Source organism: Lepus europaeus, chromosome 5 (genome assembly GCF_033115175.1).
Source record: "Lepus europaeus isolate LE1 chromosome 5, mLepTim1.pri, whole genome shotgun sequence".
Classification (NCBI taxonomy): Eukaryota; Metazoa; Chordata; class Mammalia; order Lagomorpha; family Leporidae; genus Lepus; species Lepus europaeus.
Genome location: NC_084831.1, coordinates 146,107,081 through 146,129,668, shown reverse-complemented (window position 1 = coordinate 146,129,668; position 22,588 = coordinate 146,107,081). Strand labels below are relative to the sequence as shown.

The following is a 22,588-nucleotide window of genomic DNA, read 5'->3' as shown; positions in this document are numbered from 1 at the left end:
GGGACAGAACCCCATGCTCCTGGAAGCCCACCTGGGACAGAGCCCCCTGCCCTGCCAAGCGCATCTGGGAAAGAGCCCCCTGCCCCGCCAAGCCCACCTGGGACAGAGGCCCATGCCCCACTAAGCCCACCTTGGACAGAAGCCCCTGTCCTGCTAAGGCCACCTGGGACAGAGCCCCCTGACCCCCATAGCTCACCTGGGACAGAGCCCCCTGCACGGCCAAGACCATCTGGGACAGAGCACTCTGCCCCCCAAGGTCTACCTGGGACAGAGCTCCTTGCCCCGCTATGCCCAACTGGGACAGAGACTCCTTAGCACTAAGACAGCTGGGACAGAGCCCCCTGCCCCGCCAAGCCCATCTGTGACAGAGCTTTTGCCCTCAAAGCACACCTGGGACAGAGCCTCCTACCCCCTAAGCCCAAATGGAACAGAGCCCCCTGACCCCCAGTGCCCACCTGTGACAGAGCCCCCTCCCCCTGAACCCCACTTGGGAAAGAGCCCAGTGCCCTGCCAAGTCCACTTGGGACAGAGCCCTCTGTCCCCCTAATGCCATCTGGGACAGAGCTCCCAGGCCCAATAAGCCCAAGTGGGACAGAGCCCCCTAGCAGTGGAAGCCCACCTGGGACAGAGCTCCCTGCCCCCGAAGCCCACCTGCGACAGAGCCCCTTACCCCCGAGCCCACCTGGGACAGAGCCCCCTGCCCACTGAAGCCCACCTGGGACAGAGCACCCTGCCACCCGAATCCCTCCTGAGACAGAGCCCACTGCCCTGCCAAGCCCACCTGGGGCAGAGGCCCATACCCTGGTAAGCCCACCTGAGACAGAAGCACCTGTCACGATAAGGACACCTGGTACAGAGCCAACTGCCCCCCAAGCCCACCTGGGATCCTGCTCCACTAAGCCCATCTGGGACAGAGCCCCCTGCCTTGACAAGTCCATCAGGGACAGAGCCCCCTGCCCTATGAACCCACTTGGGACAGAGCTCCCTGCCCCACTATGCCCACCTGGGACAGAGCCCCCTGCCTTGACAAGTCCATCAGGGACAGAGCCCCCTGCCCTATGAACCCACTTGGGACAGAGCTCCCTGCCCCACTAAGCCCACCTGGGACAGAGACCCCTGAAATGCTAAGGCTACCTGGAACAGAGCCACCTAACCTTCCTAAGCCCACATGAGACAGAGCATCCAGCCCCAAAGCCCACCTGGGACAGAACCCCATGTCCCCGAAGCCCAGCTGGACAGAGCCCCCTGCCCCACTAAGCCCCACCTGGGAAAAGCCCCCTGCCCCAACAGGCCCACCTGGGACAGAGACCCCCTACCCCACTAAGACACCTAGGGCAAGGTCCACTCTGCCCCTACATCCACCTGGGACAGAGCCACCAGTCTCTACAAACGCCCACCTGGGACTGAGCCCTTGCCTCCAGAAACCCACCTGGAACAGAGCCCACTACCTCTCTAAGCTCACAGACAGAGCCTGGGACAGAGCCCCGTGCCCCGCTAAGGCCACCTGGGACAGAGCCCCTTGTCCCCTGAAACCCACCAGGGACAGAGGCCCACTGCAACCGGAAGTCCACCTGGGATAGAGGCCCATGCAGTGCTAAGCCCACCTGGGACAGAAACCCCTGTCCCGTTAAGGCCATCTGGTACAGAGCCCACTGCCCCATTAAGCGACCTGGGACAGAAGCACCTGCCCCACCAAGACCATCTGGGACAGAGCCCCCTGCCCCCAAAGCTCACCTGGGACAGAGCCCCTAGCCCCCTGAATCCCACCTGGGACAGAGCACCCTGCCCCCCCCCCAAGCCCACCTGGGACAGAGCCCTCTGCCCCACTAAGGCCACCTGGGACAGAGCCCCTGGTCCCCCGAAGCCCACTTGGGGACAGAGCCTCCTGTCCCACAAAGCCAACCTGGGACAGATCTCCCTGACCCCCGAAGCCCACCTGGGAAAGAGCCCCCTGCCACCTTAAGCCCACCTGGGACAGAGCACCCTACCCTGCTAAGGCCACCTAGGACAGAGCACTTTGCCCCCTTAATCAAACCTGGGATAGAGCCCCCTAATGCACGAAGCCCACTGGGGACAGAGCTCCCTGCCCCCTGCGCCCTGAAGCCCACCTGGGCCAGAGCCCCTGACCCTGAAGCCCACCTTGGTCAGAGAATCTTGGCTCCTGAAGCAAAGCTGGGACAGAGCCCCCTGCTTCCTGAAGCCCACCAGGAACAGAGCCCTTGCCCCGTTAAGCCCACCTGGGACAGAGGCCCCTGCCCCAATAAGACCACCTGCAACAGACCCACTGCCACCAGAAGCCCACCAGGGACAGAGCCCATGGCCTCACTAAGCCCACCTGGGACAGAGGCCCCTGCAGTGCTAAGCCCACCTGGGACAGAGCCACCAGTCTCCACAAACGCCCACCTGGGAAAGAGTCCTTGCCCCCAGAAGCCACCTGGGACAGAGCCCACTACCTCACTAAGCTTACGTGGGACAGAGCCCCATGCCCCGCTAAGGCCACCTGGGACAGAGCCCTTTGCCCCCTGAAGCCCACCTGGGGACAGAGCCATTACCTCACTAACCCCACATGGGACAGAGCCCCCTGCCCCAGTAAGCCCACCGGGACAGAGCCCCCTTCCTCGCTAGGCCCTCCTGGGACAGAGCCCCCTGGCCCCCCGAAGAACACCTGGGACAGAGCCTTCTGTCCCCCTAAGCCTACCTGAAACAGAGCCCCCTGCCAAACGAAGCACACATGGGACTGGGCACCCTGCCACTCCAAGCCCGCCTGCAACAGAGCACCTTGCACCCCGAAGCCCACCTGAGAGAGAGGCCCATGCACAGCTAATCGCACCTCAGACAGAAGCCTCTGTCTTGCTAAGGCCACCTGGGACAGAGCCATATGCCCCCCAAAGTGCACCTGAGACAGAGCCCCCTGCCCCCTAAGCCTACCTGGGACAGAGACCACTGCCCTGCCAAGACCATCTGGACAGAGCCCCCTACCCCCACGAAGCCCACCTGAGAGAGAGCTCCCTGCCCTGCTAAGCCCAACTGGGACAGAGCCTCCTTTGCATTAAGCCCACCTGGGACAGAGCCCCTGCCCCACCAAGCGCTTCTGGAACAGAGCCTTTTGCCCCCTAAGCCCACATGGGACAGAGCCACCTGCACAACTAAGCCAACCAAGGACAGACCCCCTGCCCCACCAAGCCCAGCTGGGTCAGAGCTCCCAGGCATGCCAAGCCCACAGGGACAGAGCTACTTGACCCAAAAACCCCAATTGGAACAGAGTCCCCTGCCCCCTAAGCCCAGATGGGACAGAGCCCCCTGCCCCGCTAAGCCCACCTGGAACAGAGCCCCCTGACCCCCGAAGCCCACCTGAGACAGAGCTTCCTGCCCCACTAAGCCCACCTGACACAGAGCCCCCTGCCGCCCAAAGCCCAGATGGGACAGAGCCCCCTGCCCCGCTAAGCCCACCTAGGATAGAGACCCCTACCCCCCAAAGCCCACCTGGGACCGAGCCCCCTGCCCCGCTAAGCCCACTTGGAACAGAGCCTCCTGCCCCCCTAAGCCCACCTGGAACAGAGCCCCCTGACCCCCGAAGCCCACCTGGGACAGAGCCTCCTGCCCCATTAAGCCCACCTGGGACAGAGTCCCCTGCCCCACTAAGCCAAACTAAAACAGAGCCCAATGCCCCCTGAAGCCCACCTGGAACAGAGCCCCACCCCACTAAGCCCACCTGGGACAGAGCCCCCTACCCAGCCAAGCGCATCTGGAACAGAGCCTTTTGCCCCCTAAGCCCACATGGGACAGAGCCACCTGCACAACTAAGCCAACCTGGGACAGGGTCCCCTGCCCTGCCAAGCCCAGCTGGGTCAGAGCTCCCTGCCATGCCAAGCCCACCGGGGACAGAGCTACTTGCCCCAAAGAGCCCAACTGGAACAGAGCCCCCTACCCCTAAGCCCACTTGGGACAGAGCCCCATGCTGCCCGAAGCCCACGTGGGACAGAACCCCCTGCCCCACTAAGCCCACGTGGGACAGAGCCCCTGCCCCGCTAAGGCCACCTGGGACAGAGCCACCTACCATGCCATGACCATCTGGGACAGAGGCCCCTGCCCTCCAAAGCCCACTTAGGAAAAGGCCCCTGCCCCAATAAGCCCACCTGGGACAGAGACCCCTGCCGCACTAAGACGACCTAGGACAAGGTCCACTGAGCCCCTACGCCCACCTGGGACAGAGCCCTCAGTCTCCTGCAAAGCCCATTGGGACAGGACCCTGCCCCCAGAAGCCCATCTAGGACAGAGCCCATTGCCCCGTTAAGCCCACCTGGGAGACAGGCCCCTGCCCTGCTAAGCCCTCCTGGTATAGAGCCCCTTGCCCCCTGAAGCCCACCTGGGACAGAGCCCCCTGCCCCATTAAGGCCACGTGGGACAGAGTCCCCTGCCGCGCTAAGGCCACCTGGGAGAGGGTCCCTTGCCCCCTGAAGCCCACCTGGGATACAGCACCCTGCTGGACGAAGCCCACCTAGGACAAAGCCCCTGCCCCCGAAGCACACCGGGGACAGAGCCCCCATCCCCCTAAGCCCACCTGGGACAGAGCCCCCTGCCCCACCAAGCCCACCTGGGACAGAGCCCCCTGCCCCACTAAGCCCACCTAGGAGAGAGAGTCACATACCGCACGTTGGGTCAGAGCCCCATGCCGCCTGAAGCCCACCTGGGACAGAGCCCCCTGTTCCCTGAAGCCCACCGGGTACAGAGCCCCTGCTCCCCGAAGCCCACCTGGGATAGAGTTCCCTGCCCGCTTATGCCAACCTGGGTCAGAGCCCCCTGTTCCACTAAGCCCACCTGGGACATAACCACCTGCCCCCTAAGCCCACCTAGGACAAGGCCACTGCCCCTGAAGCCCATCTGGGACAGAGCCTCCTGCCGCCCAAAGCCCTCCTGGGACAGAGCCCCCTATCCCCCAAAGCCCACATGAGACAAAGCCCCCTGCCCCCCAAAGCCAACTTGGAACAGAGCCCCCTGCCACCCTAAGCCCATTTGGGACAGAGCCTCCTGTCCCACTGAGCCCACCTGGGATAGAGCCCCCTGCCCCCTGAAGTCCCCCTGGGTCAGAGCCCCCTGCCCCTCAAAGCCCACTTGGGACAGATACACCTGCCCCCTGAAGTCCCCCTGGGACAGAGCCCCCTGTCCCACTAAGCCTACCTGGGACAGAACCCCCTTCGCCCTGAAGCCCACTTGGGACAAAGCCTCCTGTCCCACTAAGCCCACCTGGGACAGAGCCTCCTGCCCCGCCAAGCCCATCTGCAAAAGAGCCCCCTGCACCGCCAAGCCCACCTGGGACAGAGCCCCCTGCCGCCCGGTGCCGACCTGTGACAGGGCTCCCTTCCCCGCCAAGCCCACCTGGGACAGAGCCTCCTGCCCCACTAAGCCCAACTGGAACACAGCCCCTTGCCCCGCCAAGCCCACCAGGGACAGAGCCCCCCTGCCATCCTAACCCCACTAGGGACAGAGCCTTCTGTCCCATTAAGCCCACCTGGGACACAGCCCCCTGCACCCCTATACCCACCTGGGACAGAACCCCTGCCCAACCAAGCCCACCTGGAACAGAGCCCCCTGCACCCCAAAGACCACATGGGAAAGAGCTCCCGCCCCACCAAGCCCACTGGGACAGAACACTCTGCCCCCCAAAGCCCACCTGGGACAGAGCCCACTGCCCCTCTAAGTCCACCTGTGACAGAGCACCCTGGCCCCGGAGCCCACCTAGAATAGAGTCCCCTGCCCCACTAAACCCAACTAGGACAGAGCCGCCTGCACCCCGAAGCAAACCTGGGACAGAGACCTCTGTTCCCCCTAAGCCCACTGGGAAAAAGCTCCCTGCCCTGCCAAGCCCACCTGGGACAGAGCCCCCTGCCTCCCGAAGCCAACTTGGGACACAGCCTCCTGTCCCATTAAGCCCACCTGGGACAGAGCCCACTGCCGTCCGAAGTCCACCTGGGACAGGGCCCCTGCCCCCTAAACCCACTTGGGAAAGAGCCTCCTGTATCATGAGGCCCACCTCGGAGAGAACCTCGTGCCCCACTAAGCCCACCTGGGACACACTAAGCACACCAGGTACAGAGCCCACTGCCCCTCGAAGCCCACCTGGGACAGAGCCCCTGACCCTGAAGCCCACCTGGGATAGAGCCCCTGACCCTGATGCCCACTTGGGTCAGAGACTCCTGGCTCCTGAAGCAAACTTGGGACAGAGTCCCCTGCCCCACTAAGCCCACCAGCAATGGAGCCCACTGCCCTGTTAAGTCCACCTGGGACAGAGGCCCCGCTCCCATAAGCCCACCTGGGACACAGCCCCCTGCCCGCCAAGCCCACCTGGGACAGAGCCCCCTGCCCTGCCAAGCCCACCAGGGATAGAGCCCCCTGCCCTCCTAAGCCCACCTTGTACAGATTCCCCAGCCGCCCGAATGCCACCAGGAATAAAGCCCCCTGATCCCCAAAGCACATGGGACAGAGCTCCCTGCCCCCCAAAGCCAACCTGGGATATAGCCCCCTGCCACACTAAGCCCAGCTGGGACAGAGCAACTAGCCCCCCAAAACCCAATGGGTCAGAGCACCATGACCCCTAAGCACACCTGGGACAGAGCCCCCTGATCCCTGAAGCCCACTGGGTACAGAGCCCATTGCTCTCTGAAGCTCACCTGGGACAGAGCCTTCTGCTCCACTATGCCCAACTGGGACAAAGCCCCCAGCTCTATTAAGCCCACCTCAGACAGAGCCCCCAGCCTCCCGAAGCCGACCTGGGACAGAGCCCCCTGCCCCACTAAGCCCACTGAGGTCAGAGCCCCTGAACCCTGAAGCCCACCTAGGACAGAGACCCCTCCCCCGAAACACACTTCAGACAGGGTCCCTTGCCCCCTGAAGCCCACCTCGGACAGAGCCCCCATCCCCCTGAACCCCACTTGGGACAGAGCCCCCTGCCCCACCAAGCCAACTTTGGACAGAGCCTCCTGTCCCATTAAGCCACCTGGGACAGGGCCCACTGGCTCTGAAGCACACCTGGGACAGAGCCCCAAGCCCCGCCAAAACCATCTGGGACAGAGCCCACTGCCCAAGAAGTCCACATGGGACAGGGCCCCTGCCCCCTAAACCCCCTTGGGAAAGAGCCTCCTGCCCCACGAAGCCCACCTGGGATAGAGCCCCTGACCCTGAAGCCCACCTGGGTCTAGACTCTGGGCTCCCGAAGCAAACCTGGGTCAGAGCCCCCTTCCCCCCGAACCCCACAAGTAACCAGAGTCCCCTTCTCCGTTAAGCGCACCTGGACAGAGGCCCCTGCCACGCTAAGCCCACTTGGACAGAGCCCCCTGCCCTGCTAAGGCCACCAGAGACAAGCCAACCTACCCCACCAAGCCCCACCTGGGACTGGAGCTTCCTGCCCCAAAGCCCACCTAGGAGAGAGACCCTGCCGCCCGAAGCCCACCTTGGACAGAGTCCCCTGCCATACTAAGCCCCACCTGGGAAAGAGCCCACTGCACCCCAAAGAGCACATGGGACAGAGCCCCTGCACCACCAAGCCCACTGAGACAGAGCACCCTGCCCCCCGAAGCCCACCTGTTACAGAGCACCCTGCCCCCTGAAGCCCTTCTGAAGAGAGCCCCCTGCCTCACTAAGCACAACTAGGACAGAGTCCTCTGTCCCACTAAGCACACCTGGACAGAGCCCCTGGCCCCACTAAGCCCCACCTGGGACAGAGACCACTAATGTGCTAAGCATACCTGGGACAAAGGCTCCTGCCCGGCTAAGGCCACCTGAAACAGAGCCCCCTGCCCCCCTAAGCCCACTGGGACAGAGCCTCCTGCCCCATTGAACCCACCTGGGACAGAGCCCCCTGCCCCGCCAAGCCCACCTGGGATAGAGGCCCATGCCCGGTTAAGCCCACCTCAGACAGAAGCCCCTGTCCTGCTAAGGCCACCTGGGACAGAGCCCCCTGACCCCCGAAGCACACCTGGGACAGAGCCCCTGCCCCTGAAGCCCACCTGGAACAGAGCTCACTGCTCACCTAAGCCCACCTGGGAGAGAGGCCCCTGCCCTGCTAAGCCCTCCTTGGACAGAGCCCCTTGCCCCTGAAGCACACCTGGGACACAGCCCCCTGCAGACAGAAGACCACCTGGGACAGAACCCCCTGCCCCACTAAGCCCACCTGGAACAGAGCACCCATACCCTGCTAAGGCCACCTGGGACAGAGCACCTTGCCCCTGAATCCCAACTGGGATAGAACCTCCTGAAGCATGAGCCAATGTAGGACAGAGCACCCTGCCCCCCAAAGCCACTGGGGAGAGCCCTCAGCACCCCGAAGCCCACCTTGGCCAGAGCCCCTGACCCCGAAGCCACCTTGGTCAGAGACTCTTGGCTCCCGAAGCAAAGCTGGGACAGAGCCCCCTGCCCCGCTATGCCCACCTGGGACAGAACCCGCTGCCCCACTAAGCCCCACCTGGGACAGAGCCCCTGCCCCGCTATGTCCAACTAGGACAGAGCCACTGCTCCTGAAGCCCACCAGAGACCGAGCACCCGGCCCCCCAAAGCACCACCTGGGACAGAGCCCCCTGCACCCGAAACCCATCTGGGACAGAGCGCCTTGACCACCGAAGATTACATGGAACAGAGCCCCCTGCCCCTTAAACACACCTGAGACAGAGCCCCCTTCCCCAAAGCCAACCTGGGACAGAGCCCGCTGCCCCGATAAACCAACATGGGAAAGAGCCCCCTGCCCCCCAAAGCCCACCTGGGACAGACACCCCTGGTCCCTAACCCTACTTGGGACAGAGCCTCTTGCCTCCCAAAGCCCTCCTCAGAAGAACCTCGTGCCGCACTAAGCCCATCTGTGACAGAGCCCCTGCCACACTAAGCCAACCTGGGACAGAACCCACTGCACCCCAAAGACCACATGGGACAGAGCCCCCTGCACGACCAAACCCACTGGGACAGAGCCCTCTGACCCCCGAAGCCCACCTGTGACAGAGGACCCTGCCCCCCAAAACCCACCTAGAAAAGAGCCAACTGTTCCACTAAACCCACCTAAGACAGAGCACACTGACCCACTAAGCCCACCAGGACAGAGCCCCCTGACCCCCGAAGCTCACTTGGACAGAGCCCCTGCCCCGCCAAGTGCATCTGGGAAAGAGCCCTCTATCCTCCTCAGCCCACGTGGGAAAGAGCTCCCTGCCCCACTAAGCCCACCTGGGACAGAGCACCCTGCCACCTGAAGCCCACCTGGGACAGAACCCCCTGTCATACTAAGCCCACGTGGGACAGAGCCCTCTGCCTCCAGAAGTTCACTTGGGACGGAGCCTCCTGTCTCACTAAGCCCAACTGTGACAGAGCCTCCTGACCCCTAGGCCCACTTGGGACAGAGCCACTTGTCCCCTGAAGCCCACCTGAGACAGAGTCCCTGCCCCCATAAACTCACCTGGGGTAGAGCCCCCTACCCCTCGAAGCACACCTGGGAAAGAGCCCTATGCTCCCTAAGCCCACCTGGGACTGAGATCCCTGCCCCCCTAAGTCCACTTGAGACAAAGCCTCCTGTCCCACTAAGCCCACCTGGGACAGAGCCCCATGCCCTGGCAAGCCCACCTGTAACAGAGCCCCCTGTCCCCCAAAGCCCACATGGGACAGAGCCCACTGCCCTTCGAAGCCCAACTATGACAGATACCCCGCCCCTCTGTGCCCACTTGGACAGACTCCTGCCCCACTAAGCCCACATGGAACAGAGCCCCCTGCCCCTAACCTCACTTGGGACAGAACAACCTGCCCAGCCAAGCCCACTTGGGACACAGCCCCCCCCCCTGCCCTGCCAAGCTCACCTGGTACAGAGCCCCCTGCCGCCCTAAGCCCACCTGGGACAGAGCCCCCTGCCCTCCGAAGCCCAACTGGGACAGAGTCCCCTGCCTCCCAAAGCCCACCTGGGACAGAGTCCCCTGCCGCCCGAAGCCCACCTGGGACATAGCCCCCTACCCTCCTAACCCCACTTGAGAAAGAGCCTCCTGCCCACTAAACCACTTGGACAGAGCCTCCTGTCCCACTAAGCCCATCTGGGATACAGCCCCCTGCTAGACGAAGCCCACCTGGGACAGAGTCCTGCCCCTTGAAGCCCACCTGGACAGAGCCCCCTGCCTCCCGAAGCCCACCTGGGTTAGAGACTCCTGGCTCCCGAAGCACACCTGGGACAGGGACCCCTGCCCCCCAAAGCCCATCAGGAACACAGCCCCCTGCCCCGTTAAGCCCACCTGGGACAGAACCACCTACCCCGTCAAGCCCACCTTGGACACAGCCCCTTGCCCTGCCAAGCCCACCTAGGACAGAGCCTCCTACCCTGACAAGCTCACCTGGGACAGAGCCCCCTGCTGCCCGAAGCCCACCTGGGACAGAGCCACCTGCCATACAAAGCCCAACTGGGACAGCACCCCCTGCAATGCCAAGCCAACCTGGGATAGAGCACCCTGCTGCCCGAAGCCCACCTGGGACACAGTGCTCTGCCTCACCAAGCCACCAGGGACAGAGCCCCCTGCTCTCCTAAGCCCACCTGGGACAGATCCCCCTCCTGCACGAATCCTACCGGGTACAAAACCCCTGCACCCCGAAGCCCACCTGGGACAGAGCGCACTGCCACCTGAAGCCCACCTGGGACAGAGCCCCCAGCCCCTGAAACACACCTGAGACAGAGCCCCTTGTCCCCCAAAGCCCACTTGGGACAGAGCCCCTAGTTCCTGAAGCCCACTTGGGACACAGCCCCCTAACCCGCCAAGCCCACCTGGGACAGAGCCCCCGTCCCCCGAATCCCATCTGGGACAGATCCCCTGCCCCCCATGCCCAACTGGGACACAGCCCCGTGCCCCACCAAGCCACCAGGGACAGAGCCCCCTGCTCTCCTAAGACCACTTGGGACAGATCTCCCTGCTGCACGAATCCTACCGGGTACAAAGTCCCCCTGCCCCCCGAAGCACACCTGGGACAGAGCCCCCTGCCCCACTAAGCCCACCTAGGACAGAGCCTCCTGCGCCCCGATGCCCACCAGGGACAGAGTCCCCTGCACCCTGAAGCCCACCTGGGAGAGAGGCCTCTTCCCCGCTAAGCCCTCATGGGATAGAGCCCCTTGCCCCCTGAGGCCCACCAAGGACAAAGCCCCTGCCGTCCATAGCACACCTGGGACAGAGGCCCTGCCCCGCTAAGCCCACCTGGGACAGAGCCCCCTTTCCACCGAATTCCACCTAGGACTGAGCCTCCTGCCCCCCAAAGCCCACATGGGACAGAGCCCACTGCCCTTCGAAGCCCACCTAGCACAGATCCCCCTGCCCCCTCTATGCCCACGTGGGAAAGAGCCTCCTGACCCACTAAGCCCTCCTGGGACAGAACAACCTACCCAGCCAAGTCCACCTGGGATAGAGCTCCCTGCTGCCCGAAGCCCACCTGGGACATAGCCCCCTACCCCCCTAACCCCACTTGGGAAAGAGCCTCCTGTCCCACTAAGCCCACCTGAGATAGAGCCCCCTGCTAGACGAAGCCCACCTGGGACAGAGCCCCTGCCCCTCAAAGCCCACCTGGGACAGAGCCCCTGATCCCGAAGCCCACCTGGGTTAGAGACTCCTGGCTCCCAAAGCACACCTGGGACAGAGACCCCTGCCCCCAAAGCCCACCAGGAACACAGCCCCCTTCCCCGTTAAGCCCACCTGGGACAGAACCACCTACCCCGCCAAGCCCACCTTGGACACAGCCCCTTGCCCTGCCAAGCCCACCTGGGACAGAGCCCCCTGCTGCCCGAAGCCCCCCTGGGACAGAGTCCCCTGCCCCACAAAGCCCAACTGGGACAGCACCCCCTGCAACGCCAAGCCCACCTGGGACAGAGCCCCCTGCCCTCCGAAGCCCACCTGGGACAGAGCCCCTGCCTCCCAAAGCCCACCTGGGACAGAGCCCCCTGACCCCCGAAGCCCACCTGGGACATAGCCCCCTAACCCCCAATCCCCACTTGGGAAAGAGCCTCCTGCGCCACTAAGCCACTTGGGACAGAGCCTCCTGACCCACTAAGCCCACCTGGGATAGAGCCCCCTTGCTGCACGAAGCCCACCTGGGACAGAGCCCCTGCCCCTCGAAGCCCACATGGGACAGAGCCCCTGATCCCGAAGCCCACCTGGTTAGAGACTCCTGGCTCCCGAATAACACCAGGGACAGAGACCTCTGCCCCCCAAAGCCCACCAGGAACACAGCCCCCTGCCCCCTTAAGCCCACCTGGGACAGAGGCCCCTGCCCTGCTAATCCCACCTGTGACAGAACTACCTGCCCCACCAAGCCCACCTTGGACTCAGCCCCTTGCCTTGCCAAGCCCACTGGGACAGAGCCTCCTACCCCGCCAAGCTCACCTGGTACAGAGCCCCCTGCCGCCCGAAGCCTACCTGGGACAGAGTCCCCTGCCCCACTATGCCCATCTGGGACAGAGCCCCAGCCCCACTAAAACCACCTGGGTTAGAGACCCTTGCCCACTGAAGCCATCCTGGGAGAGAGCCCCCTGCTGCACGAAGCCCGCCTAGAACAGTGCCTCCTAATGCACGAAGCCCGCCTAGAACAGTGCCTCCTGCTGCACGAAGCCGAACTGGGACAGAGGCCTCTGTGCCCCAAAGGCCACCTGGGACAGAGCCCCCTGGCCCCCAAAGCACACATGGGACAGAGACTCCTGCTCCCCGAAGCCCACCTGGGACAGAGCCCCCTGCTGCCTGAGGCCCACCAGGTACTGAGCACCCTGCCCCTCTAAGCCTGCCTGGGACAGAGCCCCCCTGCCCTGCCAAGCCCACCTGGGTAAGAGGCCCATGCCCCGCTAAGCCCACCTGGGACACAGCTCGCTACCCCACTTAGGCTTCCTGGGACAGAGCCCCCTGCCCCCAAAGCCCACCCAGGACAGAGCTTCCTATCCCCAAATCCCACCGTGGACAGACCCCCTGTGCCCCTAAGCCCACCTGGAACAGAGCCCGCTGCCCCCCCCGAAGCCCACCTGGGAGATAGCACCCTGCCCCACTAAGCCCACCTGGGACATAGTCCCCTGCCCCCGAAGCCCACCTGGAAGAGGCCCCCCGCCCCACTAATCCCACCTGGGACTGAGCCCCCTGCCCTCCTAAGCCCACTAGGGACAGAGACCCCTGCCCCACTAAGTCCTTCTGGGACAGAGTCCCCTTCCCTGCCAAGCGAACCTGGGAGTGAGACCCCTGCCCTGCCAAGCCCACCTGGGACAGAGCCCCCTGAAACACCTGGGACAGAGCCCCCTGTCCCCCGAAGCCCACCTGGGACAGAGTCCTCTGCCCCACTAAGCCCACCTGGGACAGAGCTCCCTGCCCCCCTAAGCCTACTTAGGACAGAGCCTCCTGCCCCACTAAGCCCATCTAGGATAGAACCTCCTGCCCTCTAAGCTCACCTTGGAGAGAGCTCCCTGCCCCTCTAAGACCACCTGGGACAGATCCCCTCTGCCCCTCTAAGCCCACCTGGGCTGCTGCTCTGTCAGCTGCATCTTGAAATCCTTGAATGCACCCCTGCTCTTGGGTGCCTGTGGTGCTCCCTGGGGAGCCGGTGCCCTTGTCCACGCCCGGGCCCCTCCCTGGACTCACTTTCCCAGACTCCCTGTAGCTAGGAGTCACCACAAGACAAGTTCCAGCCAGTGGGAAAAGGCAGAGGCTGCCGGGCGTTCTGAGGAACATGTTACTGTCTCCAAAGAAGCTCGGCAGATTTTTTTCACAGAGGGCGGAGCCTCTGCTCAGGAAGTCTTCACAGGTTCAAGTCCCCGCTGCTCCACTTCTGATCCTGCTCCTTGCCAAGGGCCTGGGAAGGAGTGGATGATGGCCCCAGTGCCCAGGCCCCTGCACTCACATGGGAGACCCGGATGGGGCCCCTGCCACCCACATGGGAGACCTGGATGGAACCCCTGCACCCACAGAGGAGACCCAGATGGGGACCCTGCACCCACACGGGAGACCCGGATGGGGTCCCCACACCCACACGGGAGACCTGGATGGGGCCCCTGTCACCCACACTGGAGACCTGCGTGCCCAGCCTGGGCTCTTGCAGCCATTTGCGGAGTGAACGGCAGACAGATCTCTCTCTCTTTCTCCCTCCCTCTCCCTCATTCTGCTTCTTAAAGAACTAAGTAAATATTTCTAGGAACCGGCCACTGTCTGTGTGTCCAGCCCTGCGCATGGGCCCCAGGACAGCGATTGCCACTCACTCTTGTCGTAGACAGGCTCGGAGAGCATGGGGTCCATGTGACATATCTGCCCCTTGCTGGTCCCGGTAGGAGACCAGGAAGCAGATCCTCACCAGGTTCATGTCCACCTCCTGGTGATTCTTCAGGGACCCAGCTGCACAGAGACACAGGGAAGGAGTGGAGGTGGCAAAGGCGGGGGCGGGGTGGGGTGGGGAGGGGAAGTTTGGGGGGCCAGGGCAGCCCAGGGCAGGCAGGTGGGCAGGGCCGTGGCAGGTGGGGCTAGGGGTGGGGCGGGACAGGGAAGGTGGGCGGGGCCATAGTGTGGCCTGGCAGGTGGATGGGGCCATGGGTGGGGCAGGTGGCGGGTGGGGCGGGGCCAGGGTGAGGCGATCTGGTGGGTGGGGCTGGGATGGGTGCCAGGTGGGGGAGGGGACAAGTGGGCAGGGCAGGCAGGCCCAGGAGTAAGGGTGGCCAAGGGAGCCAGAGGCCGGGCAGGACAGGTGAGCTAGGCCAGGGCAGGTAGGAAGCATGTGGGTGGTGCCAAGGGCGTGCCCATAACGGGCAGGTGTGTGGGGGGAACCAGGGAAGGTAGGCGGGGCCAGGGGTAGTAGGGGCAGATGAGGGGTGCAGGGCGGGGCTGGGGCGGAAGAGGGCGGGGCAGGTGGGCGTGGTCAAGGGTGTTGTTGGCAGGTGGGCGTGGTGGGGCGGGGTGGGAGGTCCCAGGAGTGGGCTGGTGGGCGGTCCCAGGGGCGGGGCTCACCAGTGTAGGTTTCCATGCCCAGCTGAATCTTCCCGCTTGATGGCGGCCTCCATCTCCTTCTGGATGCCCAGGTTGTTTAAGCTGAGGGGTGGGAGGAGGAAAGAGAGGGGCTCCTGAGACGCCTCCGGGCAGGAACCTCTGGGGGGACCCAGGAACGTGCCTTGGAAACCCCAGCCACCTCGCTCACGCCACAGGAACTGGCACAGTGAGCACCAAGGAGGGCTTGTTTGCACTCATGGGCATAGCAGATGAAAATGGCAATACCTGGTGCTGGCGAGGCTCTGGGGTTTGGCACTCGCATGAACTGACAGCCATGCTCAGCCTCCCCACTACTTCCTGGGCAGCTGCCCGCCCCCTCCACACACACCCCCCCCCCACAGCTCCCCGGGTGCTGTACCTGTGCCGGGGGCTGCTGTGGGGTGGAGCTGCAGCCGCATCCTGCAGACGCCGTCGGAGCAGTCTTTGCCCACCAGGCTGTGTGGGTGGACGCGGTGGGGCCAGTCCTTCCACACCAGGCATGCGGTCACCTCCACCTCACGCAGCCCTCTGCTGTCCTGGAGCTGCGGGGACACAGGGGCTCCTGGGGAGAGGGCCCCACCTCCCACGCCCACGCCCCTTGCCACTCCCTGCGTGCCCGCCTCGGGAGCTCCTGCGGCCACACCAGCATCACCGACGGGGGCTTCAGTTTGCACCTTAACACCTGGGCGAAGTGTTGGCAGGCAGGGTGCTCGATCTCGCCCAGGGACAGGTGACCCAGCTCTGAGGGCACCACCCCGAACCAGGCCAGCACTCTCCCAGGCCCTGTGGCAGCCCAACACCCTCAGCCCACCTTGCCCAACCCTTGTCCAAACGCTTTGACACCACAAGTGCTCTAGATCTTGGATTTTCCACATTAGGGAGTATTTGCATATACATAATGAGATATCTTAGCAGATGGAATTCAAGCCTAAGCATAAAATTGATCTGTATTTTCATATGCGCCTGCTACGAATAAACAGCTTGAAGGTAATTTTATGATACTGTTAATGCACCTGCAGGGTTGTTTTTTAAAGACTTATTTACTTATTTATTAAAGAAAGTAGAGTAACGGTGGGGGGAGATCTCCCATCCACTGGGTCACTCCCCAGATGGCTGCCACAACAAGTCTGGGCCAGGCCAAAGCCAAGAGCCAGAGCAAGCCTGGGGTCATCTTCCACCGCCTCTCCAGGCACATGAGCAGGGAGCTGGCTTGGAAGCAGAGCCGATGGGCCGGGGGTGTCATGAGCAGAGGCCCTCGTGACAGCTCTGCAGCTGAATTCTGACAGCTCCCAGGAGTTCGGCGGTGTCTGGCTGGGGTTTGGGTTTGGAGGGTTTCAGATCTCGAGTTTCTGGATACACATTTTCCAGCAGGGATGTGCCGGGAAGCACACAGCTCTGCTTCCAGGACAGCCCCCACGGGCTCCACCCGCCTCGGATCTCAGGGCAACTTCAGGTCGACCTGAGCGGAGGGTCACCAGGTGGAAACACTGGGGTCCTGAGAGACAATGGGAGGATGGGCACTGCGTTCTGGGGCTGAATGGGGCTAGAAGCATGTGTTCTGGCCTGGCTGGTGGTCCCACTCCATATATGCCTGTAAGTGTCCAGGGGAGCTGTCCCCTGGAGAGCCAGATAACTCTAACACAACTTTAAAAACAGAGGGGTGGGGACCAGCACCGTGGCACAGCGGGTTAACGCCCTGGCCTGAAGTGCCAGCACCCCGTATGGACGCCGGTTCAAGACCTGGCTGCTCCACTTCCGATCCAGCTCTCTGCTATGGCCTGGGAAAGCAGTAGAAGATGGCCCAAGCCCCTGCACCCGCGTGGGAGACCCGGAAGAAGCTCCTGGCTCATGGCTTCAGATCGGCACAGCTCCAGCTGTTGTGGCCATCTGGGGAGCGAACCAGCAGATGGAAGACCTCTCTCTCTCTCTCTCTCTCTCTATGTAACTCTGACTTCAAGTAAAATAAATAAGTAAATCTTAAACAAAGACTAGCCCAGGCCTACAGCACCATTGAGGAGTGAGTCTGGTGTGTGCTGCCCTCTAGTGACCATATAGGAAACAGGGTGACTGACACCTTGAGCAGGACCAGAGAGGTCACACAGGGGCAGGGCCACACAAGCAGCCTATCGGGGCTCAGGAGGACTCCGGGATGAGAGCTCTCCAGCTCCGGGATGTCACACAGGATCACGGAGTAGACTTCAGGCCTGGGAGTAAGCCAGACCCGGCACCAAACCCAGGCTCTCCAAGGACCTTCTGCACCAGACACTGCTCATCTTCCCGTTCTTATATGTAAAATGGGTATCAATAAACACCCGGGGGGCTGGTGTTGTGGCAGAGTGGGTAAAGCCACTGCCTGTGATTCCGGCATCTCATACCAGAACACCGGTTTGAGTCCTGGCTGCTCTGCTTCTGATCCAGCTCCCTGCTAATGCACCTGGGAAAGCAGAGAAGATGGCCCCAGTGCTTGGGCCCCTGCACCCACATGGAAGACCTGGAAGAAGCTCCTGGCTTTGGCCTGGCCCAGCCCTGGCTGTTACAGCCACTTGGGGAGTGACCCAGGGAATGGAAGACCTCTCTCTCCCTCTCTCTCCCTCTCTCTGTCACCCTGCCTTTCAAGTAAGTAAACAAACACATATTTAAAAGAAATACGCATGCAAGCACACAGAAGCATGCAGTGAATAGTGGTCATTACTAAAAGGAACTTGCTAGGAGCCCCTGAGCAGGTAATCGCCCTCCAGGCCTGGCTCCTCTGAAAGGTGGGAATAAAGGTTCCGAGTGCAGGTGTGGGGAGCGGGCGTTTCCCACCCTAACTCTGGAATCCAAAACAGCACTGAGCACAATCAGAGCCTGGAAAGACTCATAAACAAAAGGCTCAGGGAGACAGGCTTAAGTACCTGCCAGCAGGTGCCCTGCTGGTGACAGAGGCAAAGCTGGGCCTCGACCAGGAGAGACCGGGTGGCCTCAGTCCGCCCCAGCACCATGGCTATATGGCCCTGCACCCCGAGTGCCCGGTGCAAGGCCCTGGGAAGGCCACCGCCTCACCTCCAGCGTGGTTCATCCAAACCGAGCCCGTGAGCACCCTCTGAATGCCTGCCTCACCTGCCTCACTTACCACAGCCTGGTCATGGCCACAGGGCAGAGCAAGGAGGAGCCTGGGCTAAGAGGCGCCAGGGACACCTGATGCTCGGCACAGCACCCAACCCTGGGCTGGGCAAAACCAGCAGCTCCGGGACACTCTGGGGCCAACTGGGCCAATCAGAAAACGATGCAAGGGGCTGGTGCTGTGGCTGCAACAGCCAAGGCTGGACCAGGCCAAAGCCAGGAGCCAGGAGCTTCTTCCAGGTCTCCCACGCAGGTGCAAGGGCCCAAGGGCTTGGGCCATATTCTACTGCTTTCCTAGGCCTCAGAAGAGAGATGGATCGGAAGTGGAGCAGCCGGGACTTGAACTGGCACCTATATGATATGCCAGCACTGCAGACGGCAGCTTAACCCACTAGGCCACAGCGCCAGTCCCCATGGCCTTGTCTTCATACGGATCCTGCAGTGCTGGAAACTAAGCTTGTTAGAGGCGTGCTGAGATGTGCTGGTGAAAGCTGCCGTGTCCCTGAGTCACTGCAGTCTCCTAAGTGTGCAGATACAGGGAGGGAGAGACGCAGCCCAGCATGGGCACCGGGTTCACTGCGCTGCTCTGACTGACACCTGTCTTCCCGGAGGTTTACAGTGTGGCACCATCACCACCTCAGTCTAGTGAGAACGGCTGCTGCCCAGAAATCAAAACCGAACACATGCTGGCCAGGTGCTGGAGAAAAGGGTGCCCTACTACACTGGGGGTGCGGACGCAAGCTGGTGCGGCCACCGTGGAAGAGGCACGGAGAGTCCCGGATCACTGCACCTGCCCTGGGACCTGGCCGGCCCACCCCGGGGACATACAGAGGAAATGACAGCCACATATGGAAGTTACCCACACTCCCACGCTCACAAGGGCAAGACCTGGATGCAACCGGGCTGTCCCCCACCTGATGCCTGCACCAAGAAGTGTGGCCCATCCTGTGGCCCAGCGGGCTAAGCCTCCGCCACGGTGCCGGCATCCCATACAGGCGCCAGTTCGAGTCCCGGCTGCTCCCCTTCCCATCCAACCCTCTGTTTACGGTCTGGGAAAACAGCAGAAGATGGCCCAAGTAATTGGGCCCTTGCACCCACGTGGGAGACTCTTGCTTCAGATCGGTGCAGCTCCAGGCACTGCGGTCACTTGAGGAGTGAACCAGCGGATGGAAGACCTCACTCTCTGTCTGTCCCCCTCTCTGTAACTCTGCCTGTCAAATAAGTAAATCAATCATTTATTTTTTTTCTTTTTTTATTTTTGACAGGCAGAGTGGACAGTGAGAGAGAGACAGAGAGAAAGGTCTTCCTTTTGCCGTTGGTTCACCCTCCAATGGCCGCTGCGGTAGCGCGCTGCGGCCGGCGCACTGCGCTGTTCCGATGGCAGGAGCCAGGTGCTTAATCCTGGTCTCCCATGGGGTGCAGAGCCCAAACACTTGGGCCATCTCAATCATTTATTTTAAACCGTATGGGTGCTGGTTCGAGTCCCGGCTGCTCCACCTCCCATCCAACTCTCCGCCATGGCCTGGGAAAGCAGTAGAAGATGGCCCAAGTCCTTGGGCCCCTGCACCTGTGTGGGAGACTGGGAAGAGGCTCCTGGCTCCTGGCTTAAGATCAGCACAGCTCCGGCCGTTGCAGCCAATTGGGGAATGAACCAATAGGTGGAAGACTCTCTCTCTCTCTCTCTCTCTCTCTCGCTCTCTCGCTCTCTCTCTCTCTCTGTGTGTGTAACTCTTTCAAATAAATAATAAATCTTTAAATAAAAGAACTAGAACACATAAGTGGCGGTGCACACTTCCATTCACACTGTGCCCCTTGCCAGGAGTCTCACTGTGTGATACTAATATCTCCATTTCCAACAAAAATAAAATTGTACAAAGTTTGCAAGATGGTCACGGGAGGCGTTCGGTGCCATGGCTAAGATGCCAACTGGTCTGCCCGCATCCACAGCCCATATCAGCGCTGGTTCAAGTCCCCGCTCCTCTGCTTCCGCCCTGGCTCCCCACCGCCAGGCTGGGAGGCAGCAGCTGAAGGCTCAAGCGCTGGGGTCTCTGCCGCCCACAGGGAGACCCGGATGGAGCTCCGGGCTCCTGTTTGGCCTGGCCCAGCCCAGGCTGCTGGGGGCACCTGGGGAGTGACCCAGTGCATGGAAAATTCTCCTCTCTCTTTGTCTCTGTCTCTCTCTGCCTTTCAAATAAACAAAATAGCACATGAAAATGTAGCCGTCAATTAAACTCTGCCAAGAGAACTGGGCCATACCTCTGCCAAAGGATTCCCTCTCGAGCTGCAGAAACAGACGGGAGCCGCACAGGCTTGGAAGGGCCAGGGGATCGGCCCTCGGCGCACCAGAGCCGCCGGTCCCTCTGTCCACGGCCGCAAACGCACGTGGGGGGAAGCCTGTTCCCCAGCGCGTCCGCGGCGCCGCCTGCCTTAGGCCGCAGTGCCTGGAGCGATGGAGCAGCAGTGAGGACGACGACCGGGCAGGCACAGGAGCGGGAGCCGGACGCGGAGGGCGCTGCCCGGGCACCTGCTCCACGGACGGGCCCAGCGGAGTGACGGGCGACAGGGCCAGGGCTCCGACCCCTGACCTCACCCCAAACCCACCCTGCTGCCCACCGTGTCGGCGCCCCCGGGCTGGGCGCACAGCGTGGACCCACTGAGCCCCAGATAAACGTGAGCGCAGAGCTGCGGGCCAGCGGCCGCGGCGGAGCCCTGGGCGCCAATTCCGGCGCGGGCTCCGGGCCGGCGTCCAGGCTGCTGCGGGCTCGGGTCGGGGCCTGGACTGAGTTCCCAGCTCCCAGCACTGGGCAGGGGCTTGCAGACACAGAAGGGGAGGGGGCTGCTCAGCGGGCGGGCGGGCGGGCAGGGGCTGGGGCCCCGGCGAGGGGCTCCGGGGAGGGGCAGGGGCGACGGCGCTGGAGGCGGCCAGGGAGGGGGGGGCTGCGAGGGAGGGGGGGCTGCGAGGGAAGGGGTCTCCCCGAGGGCAGTAGGGAGGCAGGAGGGGGGGCACGCGTGGGTTCTACGCGGACGCGTGGCGCCCACAGGAGCCGGCTGGGCCCAGGCCTCGAGAGCGGACGGCACACGGCGCAGGCGCAGCAACACCCGGAAGCGCCCGCCACGTGGGAGACCCGGATGCAGGAAGAGCCGGGCCACCGCGGGGTGTCCCCAGGGGCGAGTTCCCTTTCCCAGAGGTTCCCCTTCTAGAAGTTGCTCAGGGGAGGCACGGCAGCTCAACCACGTGCTTTACAGCGCTGCTCCCAGAGCGCGGGACGCGGAACCACACGGCCGGGCCGGGGCAGCCTGCGTGGACGGCACCGGCGGCCGGGAGGGGCGCCCCGTCTCTACCAACGCCTTTCAAAGGAGACGGCGCTCCTCTGTGACAGGGATGACGGGGCTCGTCGGGTCCCGGGACCCGCGGGCTCGGTTCCGAAGGCCTCGCTTCGGCCGCCCTTCTCGCCCCACCGCAGGCCTTGGTCTTCAGTCCCGGCGCGGCCGGGGCAGGGCAGGGGCGCCGACCGCCCAGGCGCTCACCGCGATGGCGGGCAGCGTCTTGCTGGCCGCGGTGCTGCTCCCGCCCAGGACGCCGCCGGCAGCGCGGGCCTCCACGCCAGCGGAAGCGCACGCGGCGCTGCCTGGGCCGCTCGGCGATGACCGGTGCGGCCGGGGCCGGGGCGGGCGCCATCCGCCGGCCCAGCGGGCAGCCCCAGGGCGGCGCCCAGGGTGAAGGCGCTCGGCGAGGCCGCCCCGCGGACACCAGGCGCGGCAGCCCCTCGCCCGCGCCGGCCGAAGCCGTTCTCCTGGAGGATCTCTGCGGGAAGAGCAGCCGGGCGAGGTGACGCCCATGGCGCCGGCACAGCCCCAGACCCTCCGCAGCCCACCCCGCCGGCCAGGCGCGGGGCGGTCAGCATGGTCCGGTGGCCGGGCTGGCTGGATGCCCTTCTCCTCCGCCCTCCGCGGCCTCTGTCCACCGGGAACCAGGCAGGGGCCACATGGCAGGTGCCCGCCTCCCCCTGGCCCTGTGTCGTCGCCACGCCGCTCTGACCACCGTCCCCGGCTCAGACCGCAGCGCCCGCAGCCCTGGTGCTGAGCCTGCGGGGTTTTGTGCCGGACACGTCCAGCGCCACCTCCACTGAGCTGTTTCTCTCCCACGCCTCTCCCCAGCCCCACCGTGGCCCCCGGGCTGCAGTCTGTTCCCACCCCCGTGGCCCTCGTCAGCTCAGAAGCCTCCATGGCTCCCATCTTCGTGGAGTCCAAGTCGACACCCTCCCCACAGAAATCCTCCCCAGCCTCCACTGGTCTCAGAAAGACAAAGGGAGGGGCCGGCGCTGTGCTGCAGCGGGTGAGGGCGCTGTGCTGCAACGGGTGAAGCCGCTGCCAGTGATGCTGCATCCCAGGTGGGCGCTGGTTCAAGCCCCGGCCGCTCCGCTTCCGATCCAGCTCCCTGCAAATGCACCTGGGAAAGCCTCGGAGGATGACCCAAGTGCCTGGGCCCCTGCACCCATGTGGGA

At 63.5% G+C, this 22,588-nt stretch overlaps 1 pseudogene; it reads right to left on the bottom strand.

The window, feature by feature from the left end:
• LOC133759307 (putative lipid scramblase CLPTM1) overlaps positions 1–21,762 on the bottom strand; it is a 60,149-nt pseudogene extending 38,387 nt beyond the window's left edge.
• Positions 21,763–22,588: the final 826 nt, after the last annotated feature.